This window comes from Schistocerca gregaria, chromosome 4 (assembly GCF_023897955.1).
Source record: "Schistocerca gregaria isolate iqSchGreg1 chromosome 4, iqSchGreg1.2, whole genome shotgun sequence".
NCBI classification, from domain to species: Eukaryota; Metazoa; Arthropoda; class Insecta; order Orthoptera; family Acrididae; genus Schistocerca; species Schistocerca gregaria.
The window spans coordinates 165,652,879-165,663,922 of NC_064923.1; positions in this window are offsets into that span (position 1 = coordinate 165,652,879).

Here is an 11,044-nt window from a genome sequence, read left to right on the forward strand (position 1 = left end):
TCAAATAGCTCTGAGCACTATGAGACTTCACAACTGAGGTCATCCGTCCCCTGTAACTTAGAACCACATAAACCTAACTAACCTAAGAACATCACACACATGCATGCTCGAGGCAGGATCCGAATCTGCGGCCGTAGCGGTCGCGGCGGTTCCAGACTGAAGCGTCTAGAACCGCTCGGTCACACTGGCCGGCCGAATTTTGTCACCTCGTTGTATAGTTAAACATATCACAAATTATGGCCGCGCGGTTAGAGGCGCCATGTGACGAATCGTGCGGCCCCTCCCGCCGGAGGTTCGAGTCCTCCCTCGGGCATGGGCAAGTGTGTTGTCCTTAGCGTAAGTTAGGTAAGCTAGTTTAAGTAGTGTGTAATTCTAGGGACCGATGACCTCAGCAGTTTCGTCCCTTAGGAATTCAAAAACATGTGAACATTTTATAAATTGAATTACACCGCTATGGTTTGTATCTGTATGTTCAGGCCAAACTCAGGAACTATAGTTGTTTAAGTAAAGGATAGACTGATCCACGAGGTAGGTTTGTGTAAACACTACATTTGATAGGCAGCTCCAATAACATCTCTTGGTAAGGTATGGGAATTACTAGCTTTACATATAGTAACGAGGCGGTATTTAGCGGGAAGAGCAATAAAATATCAGGCACCACAAATCAAGAGAACAGCTTAACTTGACAACAATCTACATCTATTATGAATCTCCTGCAGGTATGTATGTGAAAATTAATCTCAGGATCTTTTACGGTTTTCCGTAATTTACTGATTGAGTAACGAGGAAGCTTTATGTGTCCTCACCGTATCACTACGTGCCATAAAGAATGGTGCGGCCGTAAGTATTTGATGCTCCTGTACCAAGGTGGAACAGATTGTTAGTCATTAATTTTCATGAAACAGTTAGAAAAACTTTCAGTGTCATCTTCAGATAAGGCATACCTGGTAAGGCTCGAATACTAATTCATAGAAATAATGAAATATTTTGTTAGTTCCCGACCATAGCCATCTTTATTTCCGACAACTTATGGACTGTTTCTGATTATTATTTTCATCCAACACTTGTATAAGTAGATAATCTCTGTAAATTAATATTTGACTGTCTAGGGATACTGTTGCAGGAATAAACTGGATCAGCAGTCGTTTGATGAATAAGGTTAAACGCCTAGACAGGTAGACACGGACTACAGTCTACTCGTGGTGAAGCGAGAAGAAATAAGTTACGTCCTGTTCAGCATTAGCTTTAATCTGTTTGGAGAAACGACAGGAGACCTACAGGATTTGACAATTATTGTTATATCTCTGTCTCTGGATTGGTTTTGGGCCTCTTCATGTTTAAAAAATTGTGTATGGCTGGTGCGAGGTTCAGTCTATCTAGATGGGTGCCACCTCAAGAACAATCGAACAGTGGAATCTAAATTTTGGGATTTACTTGATTTATATCACACTGTTACCCGCGAGTTAATAAATATATCTATCAAACTATAATATCTCAACAATAGAGGTTTTCCCTTCGTTTCTCTACGTTTGGTCCTACTACGTATCATATTATTTCCATTACTTTTACTCCTTTTCGTTTCGTTCAGGTAAACGTTAACCGAATATTCCCATCTTCATCTGCTGTACACTTTTTTTTCACTCTTTGGTACGCATTCTTGGATTTTACCCGTAATCTTTGCTGCTCATGAAATTTCCTTACTTGCGGATTACTGTCTTATATATAATTTAATAAGAGGCTGACCTCTGGCACGAGATTTGCGATTATGTGAAAGAGTTTGCTTGGGTTTCTTCACTTTAAAAGCTGAGACCTCCGATCTTTCCAGACTGTTGCTCTTCGTTGTTCCACCAGACTCTTTCTACTCATTATGAAACGTTCTTTTACTGTAGAAATCAGAGGCAAATGACTGTAAAGCAGTGTCTGAACCGAACTGAAGGACAGTAATGGTTTGTTAATAGTATCTTTAGTATAATAGTGCTCAATTCGATTTCGTTGATACTTTATCGAAGAAGTTCTTTGTTGGAGATAGTAGGATTTGTCCGCAGAATTTGGTATTTAAGCTTATCTACTCAATTAACGCCCCCGACTTACTTCTAACTCTCCTGTCTCTTACGCTCCGTTTTATAAGCAATGTGTTTCCTCGAATGAGATCTCTAAGTTCTCCCTGCCTATTGTGTCATAAGAGGCCTAGTTAACAGAAACTTAGTTTGGAAACTATGATATTGTTGATCTTACAGCGTGATGTTACTTCATTTTTCAACAAAATCCTTAGATGCTAGTTTTCACGTTTCTTTGTGCTTATATGGAATAACTGTTCCCGGAACACAGTTGAATAGAAGAAGCGAATGTTTATCACTTGGCCATGCCCGAAAGCGGATTTCAATTCCATATAAAATCGGTGTCTGTAGAATAGTTGCTATTATCACATTGTCCAGATCCACACCATCCAAGACCCGGAAAAAATAATTTTCGTCAAGCGAGCTGTAAGTTTTCTAAAAAGTTGTTGCATGTCAGGTAGGAAATGTTCACTCGTCAGTTGTAGGTAGGGAAGATCAGCATTTAGGCTCACGCTATGCTGAAGACACCCTGAAAATGCCAGCCTCCCATAGGATAAAAAGCTAAATGAGAGACTAATTCACGACTTGAAACTTCCTGGCAGATTAAAACTTTGTGTCGGACCGAGACTCGAACTAGGGACCTTTGCCCTTCGCGGGCAAGTGCTCCACCATCTTGGCTACCCAAGCACGACTCACGCCCCGTCCTCTAAGGCAAAAATCCCGAGTTCGAGTCTCGCTCCGGCACAAAGTTTTTATCTGCTAGGAAGTTTCATATCAGCACACACTCCGATGCAGAGCAAAAATTTTATTCAGGAAATTCACGACTTTATTGTTGGCTTTAGGTGTCAAAAGAGAACACTATTTAGGTCATTAATTACATAACCATAATTTGGTGGGTAGGATTCCATTCTTATTATCATCATTCCACTCATCTGCCACGGATTAATACCAGATCCTCGGCGGCGTGTCGACTGGCGTAGTCTCTCAGGCTCAGTCTGCGGTTCGATTCGCTTTGCCTGCGTTGTCGATGTGGAAACAGCGAACTTTTCAATCCGTCGAGTTAATTACATATATTTTCTAAAAATCTCGTTCTTTATCATAACTAAACCTAATATGAGGTCTCTCAGGCTCTGGCGACGTTGTAGCCAGTTAGCCATTGTTGTGGCCGATTGTTTGTCTTTGGTCCGTATTTCAATAGTTTCCTTGTTGACGGTGTACCGTCTTGGGAAAGAGCCACGTGACAAATGGAGTGAGAAATAAGAGATGTCAATGATATGATTCATTGATACCGCTGCTATCTTAAGTGAAAGAGAAGAACAATTACAGGACGTCTTAAATTAATTGAGCAGTCTAATTACAACAGAATGTGGATTAAGCGAAGAAAGACACGAGGATTACCAGAACTGAGATTTGAGACAATTTAGCACCAGACTTGGGGAGCAGAACGTAGACGAAGTTAAACAATGCTTCTGCCTCTGAAACAAAGTAACAGGTGGTGAACGTAGCAAGAAGGGCATTAAAACAGGTGAAAACAGGGAAACAGGACATTCCCGGTCAAGAGAAGTCTGTTAATACTACTGAGAAGGTACGTTTGGAGCACAGCATTGTATGGTAGTGAGTCTTAGGCTGTATGAAAACAAGACAACAAGTGTCTGGCGCAGTTGTTAGATCGGTTACTGCTGCTTCAATGGCAGGTTATCAAGATATAAGTGAGTTTGAACGTGCTATTATAGACACTGCACGAAGGATGGGTCATAGTAGATTCGAGGTAGCGATGAAGGGGGATTTTCAGGTACGACCATTTCACGCATGTGCTGTGAATATCAGGAATCCGACATCGCTGAGGCAGGACGAAAACCTGCAATAACAGCATCAGCGACGACAGAAGAGAATCATTCAGCGTGACAGACGTGCAGCCCTTAAGCAAATTGCTGCAGATTTCAATGATGGACCATCAACAAGCGTCTGCGTGCGAACCTTTCAACGAAACATCATCGACATGGCCTTTCGGAGCCGAAGGCCCATTCCTGTGGCTGATGCGCGACACAAAGCCTTACGAGTCGCCTGAGCCCGACAACACACACTCTGGACTGTTGATGACTGGAAACATTTTTCCTGGTCGCACGAGTCTCATTTCAAATGGTATCGAGTGGATGGACGTGTATGGGCATGGAGACAACCTCATGAATCCACGAACCTAGCGTGTCAGCAGAAGACTGTTCAAGCTGCTGGAGGTTCTGTAAATGTGTGGGGTGCTTGCAGCTGGAGTGATATGTCATCCCTGATACGTCTAGATAATGCTCTGATAGGTGACATGCACGTAAGCATCCTGTCTGATCACCTGCATCCATTCCTGTCCATTGTGCATTCCGACGGACTTGGGCAATTCCAGGAGGACAATGCGACACCCCACACGTCCAGAATTACTACAGATTGGTTCTAGGAACACTTTGCTGAGTTTAAACACTCCACTGGCCACCATACTCCCCAGACATGAACATTATTGAGCATATCTTGGGTGCCTTGCAACGTGCTGTTCACATGTTGCGGCACTTCTACGTGCTCGCAGTGACCCTATACAATATTAGGCAAGTGTATCAATTTCTTTGGAACTTCTCTGCATAAAATAGCTTTTGAAATTAGCTGAGATAGGTACGTAAAGGGGTTCTCCACAAAATCAACAAAGGAAAGAACAGATGGAAAACAGGGACAAGCCGAAGGGACACTGTACTCCATTCTTTTTAACTCGATTCTCGCAGAAATTGTGCTAGTGGGACTGTTGCTAGGACTTTCCAACTCACGGGTGATAAGATACGTGCTAAGATATCAGAGAATAATTTCTGTAGCACTAGAGGGAGCAGTAGAGGATTCAAAGGGAAGCTGATACGGGAATACTTTCAAAAAACAGACAAACAGTTTAGGCTGTTATGTGCTACTGAGATACGAAGAGAGTGGCACAAGAGAAGAATTCGTGATCTGGAGACTGACGTCATCACTCGAAATCACATGTTTCCAGTCATGCACATTTCTCCACCTCAAGTTTAGCATTGACTAAACAAATGTATTGCTTAAGGCTAGCTGCTTGATCACTGTACTCCATTATTTCTGGCTTGCTTCGCACAGCCAATGTGCTATCTGGACTGCTGGTAGATCTTTTCAACTCAGGAGTGATTCCATCCGCTGATTTCATGCAATTTTTGCAACCACCTCCCCAAGGTTGGGCCCTTCCTGACATGCAGTAGTTAGTTCCAAAATATATAAGGATGTCAGGATTGTTTTGATCAGATAATGTTCTTTAGTCAATTAAATGTGTAAGACTGCATTCCAGAGTCTGCAAATGGAGTACCTTATGACAAAGACGTGATGAGTGTTAACTAGCAGGTACATTACTTAAAACAGTACGACTGTACGCTAAAAAGGTTACAGTATTTAAATATTAAATTTTGTGACTAATGTTATTAAAGGGGTAAACCTTACGTACTCTGGGACTTTTGTGATACAAATGATTCCGTTTCTGCGCAGCATACGCGTCTGACTTCCGGCTTCCCGCTCGACGCGCGCGTGTTCATTTTCCTGTTCACGGGGCACAGTTCCGTCCTCGCTTAGACCAAAGTCCAAGGTAATGAGTCACAAACATCCCAATGCTTTTCTGCAACTTCGCCCTGCTGTGCAACCAAGCGACTGGCGTATAAAAACACTCTGCGAGACTAGTGGATAAACGGAGTGGTGACGTACATTAAAAACGAAACTGAGGTCATATTTCGGAGGCTCTTGTGGCGTTACAAATTTAAGTAGTTTCAATTGGTTTGGCATAAGTGAAGGATCTGTTACACTTTATCAAAGACAGCAAATTAGTACAACACAATTAATCTATACTACAATTGTGGTAGCCGAAATTGTAACTAACTGGGTGTTGTGCTAAATGAAACGGAGCACATCCTAACTGTCCTTTAAGATATGCGTAAAATACAAAGGTGGACGAGTTTCAGGAGTAAATGTTAAAGCTGCGAAAGGTAATCGTGAACATAAATACAAAGAATATCCAGAGGAACGCGTACAAGTGCCTTAAAAAATCGAGGGCCCTCGCGAGCACAGAGAAGTGTCGCAACACGACATGTCATGGACTCTACTAGTATTTGAAGTAGTGCTGAAGGAAACTGATGCCGTGAATCGTGCAGTGCTGTCCACAAATACGTAAGAATACGAGGGCGAGGAGATCTGAAACATCCTGGCACATTAAAACTGTGTGCCATACCGAGACTCGAACTCGGGACCTTTGCCTTTCGCGAACAAGTGATCTACCATCTGAGCTACTCAAGCACGACTCACGCCCCGTCCTCACAGCTTTACTTCTGCCAGTACCTCGCCTCCTACCTTTCAAACTTTGGAGAAGCTCTCCGCAATATCCATTCTTTCAGGAGTGCTAGTTCTGCAAGGTCCGTAGGAGAGGTTCTGTGAAAGTTTGGAAGGTAGGAGGCCAGATAATGGCAGAAGTAAAGCTGTGAGGACGGGGCGTGATTCGTGCTTGGGTAGCTCAGATGGTAGAGCACTTGCCCGGGAAAGGCAAAGGTCCCGAGTTCGAGTCTCGGTTCGGCACACAGTTTTTATCTTAAATTTCGTTGAATGGTTCGCACGCTGACACTTGTTGATGCCCCAGCATTGATATCGGCACCGGCAGCGGTGGTCTAGCGGTTCAGGCGCTCAGTCCGGAACCGCGGGACTTCTACGGTCGCAGGTTCCAATCCTGCCTCGGGCATGGATGTTTGTGATGTCCTTAGGTTAGTTAGGTTTAAGTAGTTCTAAGTTCTAGGGGACTGATGACCACAGATGTTAAGTCCCATAGTGCTCAGAGCCATTTGAACCATTTTTTTTTTAAATCTGCAGCAATTGGCGGAAGTGTTGCACTTCCGTCGCATTGAAGAATTCTCTTCAGTCGTAATTGTTCCCGTTCTTGCAGGATCTTTTTCCCGCCGCAGCGATGTCGGAGATTTGATGTTTTACCGGAATCCCATTATTCATGGTACAGTCGTGAAATGGTCGTACAGGAAAATCCTCACCTCATCTCCCAGAGACGCTGTGTCCAATCGCTCGTGCGTCGACTGTAACACCATATTCACTTCAATCTTGATAACCTGCCATTGCAGCAGCCGCAGCCGATCTAACATCTTCGCGAGGCACTTGTCTTATACAGGCGTCGCCGACAGCAGCGCCCGTTTATTTATCTCTGTATTTAAATAAGCATACCGATTGCAGTTTCTTTGGTGCCTCAACATATAACAGGGTTGTTCACTGCGCCATTTCGTAGTTATTTAGCATTGGAGTCAGCAAATCAGGTCGTTGCGCCCGCAGGTTCATGCACTTGTACGTGCTAAAATGCGACAAGCCCTAGACATCAGTGAGTCTATGAGTTACCACTTGAACGAATGCTCATTACCCGTTAAAATGTACTGTTTTTCATAAGTGATTAATTTAAGCTATTTGACCAAATGTTACGTTTGTTTCGTGTGATGGGACGCAAATGAAGAATAAATTTGGCGACCCTGCCTCTGGCAGGCTGGTTGAACTTGCACGCGCGTCGGTCTGCCTGGCTAACTCCGATGCTTAATAACTCGGATATGGGGCAGTTTATGTTTTTTTTTTTTAATTTACAGTAATATCTCAATATAACATCCCCTGCGAGTACCTTAAATACACATACACTCACTGGTCATACCGGACTCGAGAGTCCATTACTGCAGCAACGTATTTTCGCCATCTGTCCCTGTCTTGGGCTATTTCCTTCCATTCACCTTCAATACCTAGGCTCCTCAAATCAGCCTTTACATTGTCCTCCCATCTACGCCTCGGTCTCCCTACAGGACGTTTTTCCCTCGAAGTGCGCTACCAGTACTTTGCGCGCTGCCCTCCCCTCATCCATTCGAGTTACGTGATTCGCCCATTGCAGCCTACGTGATTTAATAATATCTACTGTTTATGTCAGGGCTTGAATAAAGTTCGTGAACGTCTTCGTTATGCAATTTTCGCCACTTTACACTAGTGTCTTCCCTTTTCGCTCCGAAAATTATCCACAAAACTTTGTTATCAAATACTCGAAACGGCTTTTCATTTTATAGCAATACACCTATACAGCATAACTGTATTTTGTATATTCGTAATGTTTCTGACCGCCCCACATACAGGAGTTTGATAAAAATACCGAAGCTCTGCGAGAAAAGCTTGCTTGAATAGAAGAGGAGCGTTCAGCAAGTAATGCAACCCACTTCTTTTTCTCTCGGCTAATTTCGGTTGAAAAAATGCCGAATTTGTTGTGGGACATTTTGCAACGTTCACACTTCGGCCACTATAGTTTCATGAAGTTCCGAAAGGGGGCGGCGCTATACGTAGCTTTCAAACTGACCTGCGTACTTGGAGGTGAGTTCGAAGCAAACAGCAGTCGTTGAGTTTCTTTTGGCGGAAAACCAAAGCTTGGGAGATATTCACAGGCGCTTGCAGAATGTTTACGGAGAACTGGCACTAAACAAAAGAACGGTGAGTCACTGGGCGAGGCGTCTGTCATTATCGCAACAAGGTCGCGCTGACCTGTCAGCTCTGCCGCGTGCAGGTCGGCTGCACCCAGCTGTGACTCCTGCGGTGTCGCAATGTGCGCCACTCTCATTCGAGGCGTTCCACGGATCACAATCAAACATTACGCTGCACAACTCGACGTCTCTGTTGGTAGTCCTGACACACTCTTCCACCAGTTGCGGTACGCAAAGGTGTGTGCCCGCTCGGTTCCGTGCCTCACATTAGGATATAAAGAGTAACGAAGGACCATTCGTGCGGAATTACTTGCTCTTTACGAGGCTGGTCTTTTGTCAAACATCGTCACAGGTGATGAAATTTTGGTTTACACTGACACTTCTTTACTTAAATGTGTGAATCTGTACTTCAATTGCTGAATGACTGAGAAGACAGAAATGAATGGAAATTGAGCGTTTGGCGTCATTGGCCAGGAGGCCCTTTATGGGACAGGTCCGGCCGCTTCGGTGCAGTACATTCGATGCCACATTGGGCGACCTGCGCGCCGGGTGGGGATAAAATGATGATGAAAACAACACAACACCCAGTCCCAGATCAAAGAAAATCCATGATCCATCCGGGAATCGAACCATCGAACCCGGGCCCGCAGGACGCCAATCCGTCACGCTGACCACTTAGCTTATTTTTCTTTTTTTTTTTTAAATCTCATGTTTGTTCGCTTTCGTTCGTTGCATCTGCTTGGGGTGGACGTCGTAAGACACTCGTTTAAGTTCATTGTTGATCGATTAACTCAATTTGTTTTTGTTACAGAGGGCAGGCGCTGTCGGGGCGGACACTGAGAAGATGAAACTTCTACGTCATTTGATTCTGAAACAGTTGAGTAAAACAGTACGTACTGAGCCTACTTACTCTTTACTTTTTCTTATCAAGCCGGCCGCTGTGGCCGAGGGGTTCTAGGCGCTTTAGTCCGCAACTGCCCTGCTGCTACGGTCGCAGGTTGGACTCCTGCCACTGTCATGGATGTGTGTGATATCCTTAGGTTTAAGTGATTCTAAGTCTAGAGGGCTGATGACCTCAGATGTGAAGGCCCATAGTGCTCAGAGCCATTTGAACCCCTTTTTTTTTCTATTCATGTCAACACTGGCACACAATATTCTAGCTCTACGCAGTCTCACTGCTCAAAAAATTACAACCTGACTTCATATAATTAATACAAAAGAATGGCCCTGAATAAGAAGCAATCACCGAGCGAGGTGGCGCAGTAGTTACCACACTGGACTCATATTCTGGAGGACGACGGTTCAATCCCGTCTCCAGCCATCCTGATTTAGGTTTTCAGTGATTTCCCAAAATCGTTTCAGGCGAATGCCGGGTTTGTTCCTTTGATAGGGCACGGCCAATCCTTCCGTAACCCGAGCTTGCGCCCCTTCTCTAATGACCTCGTTGTCGACGGGACGTTAAACACTAACCACCACCACCACCACAAGAAGCAATCCTGACAATAACCTATAAATGTCATTAAGCGTTAAGCGAACTACTGCAATACAGCGAGCGTCTGTACTACCAGTTAAATAGGAGATTCTAACTACTAAAGCAATTAATTACTAATAAGCATCTGGATAGCAAAGAAAAGATTTTGTTGCAAACCAAATAATGTATCATTTAACTAAATAGTGTTTCAGTTCAAACACGAATATAAATCGTCACTGACATTCGGCAAAAAAAATATAATCATGATTAATTTCCAATCTCCAAGTCGGATATTTGCGGATCGGTAGCCTACCTCTACCCGTTATCGATGCTAACTTCTCACATTTAACATCCATCACTGCTGGCTATTCACCTCCAACTGCGAAACAGTACTTCCATCACTATGTGGTAACTAACATTAAACTGCCCAACACTACTGGCGATTAACTCCCAACAACGAGTCCAACCAGCCACAGAGTATCTTACAAAGAAAGCGCAGTCAGAGATCCAATGCGAAGCGCTACATAGCGCTACCAACACAGAAGCAGCCCACTTACAACCCTTCGAACTGGGAAAAAACGGCTGACCACCGGGAAAGATCCTTTTTATATTTCTTAACTCGTGTTAGTATTACGTTGGTATCTGAAAGATGTCTACAACTTATTTTGATATCGAAATGCATAAATTTCAGTGCAGGACAACAGAAATATGTGAAAATTAAATTTTGAACGGAAAATATGTATAGCTCACGCTAAACGATGCGAAATGCATTCCAGCCGGTACATCAAACAATTAGTCTACGGAAAAACAAACCACTTTCAATGAAATTTACTTATGTCATCTAATTGCAGAACAAAATGATTCAGATTAAAAATGTTGACCTTAGTGTAGCTAACCTTTATCTCTGTCTTGTAAACAGTCACTATACCAGAACTGTAATTGTAATTTCAGAACAAATGAACGGAAGTAACTGACATATCTGGCTTTCTAATAAATCT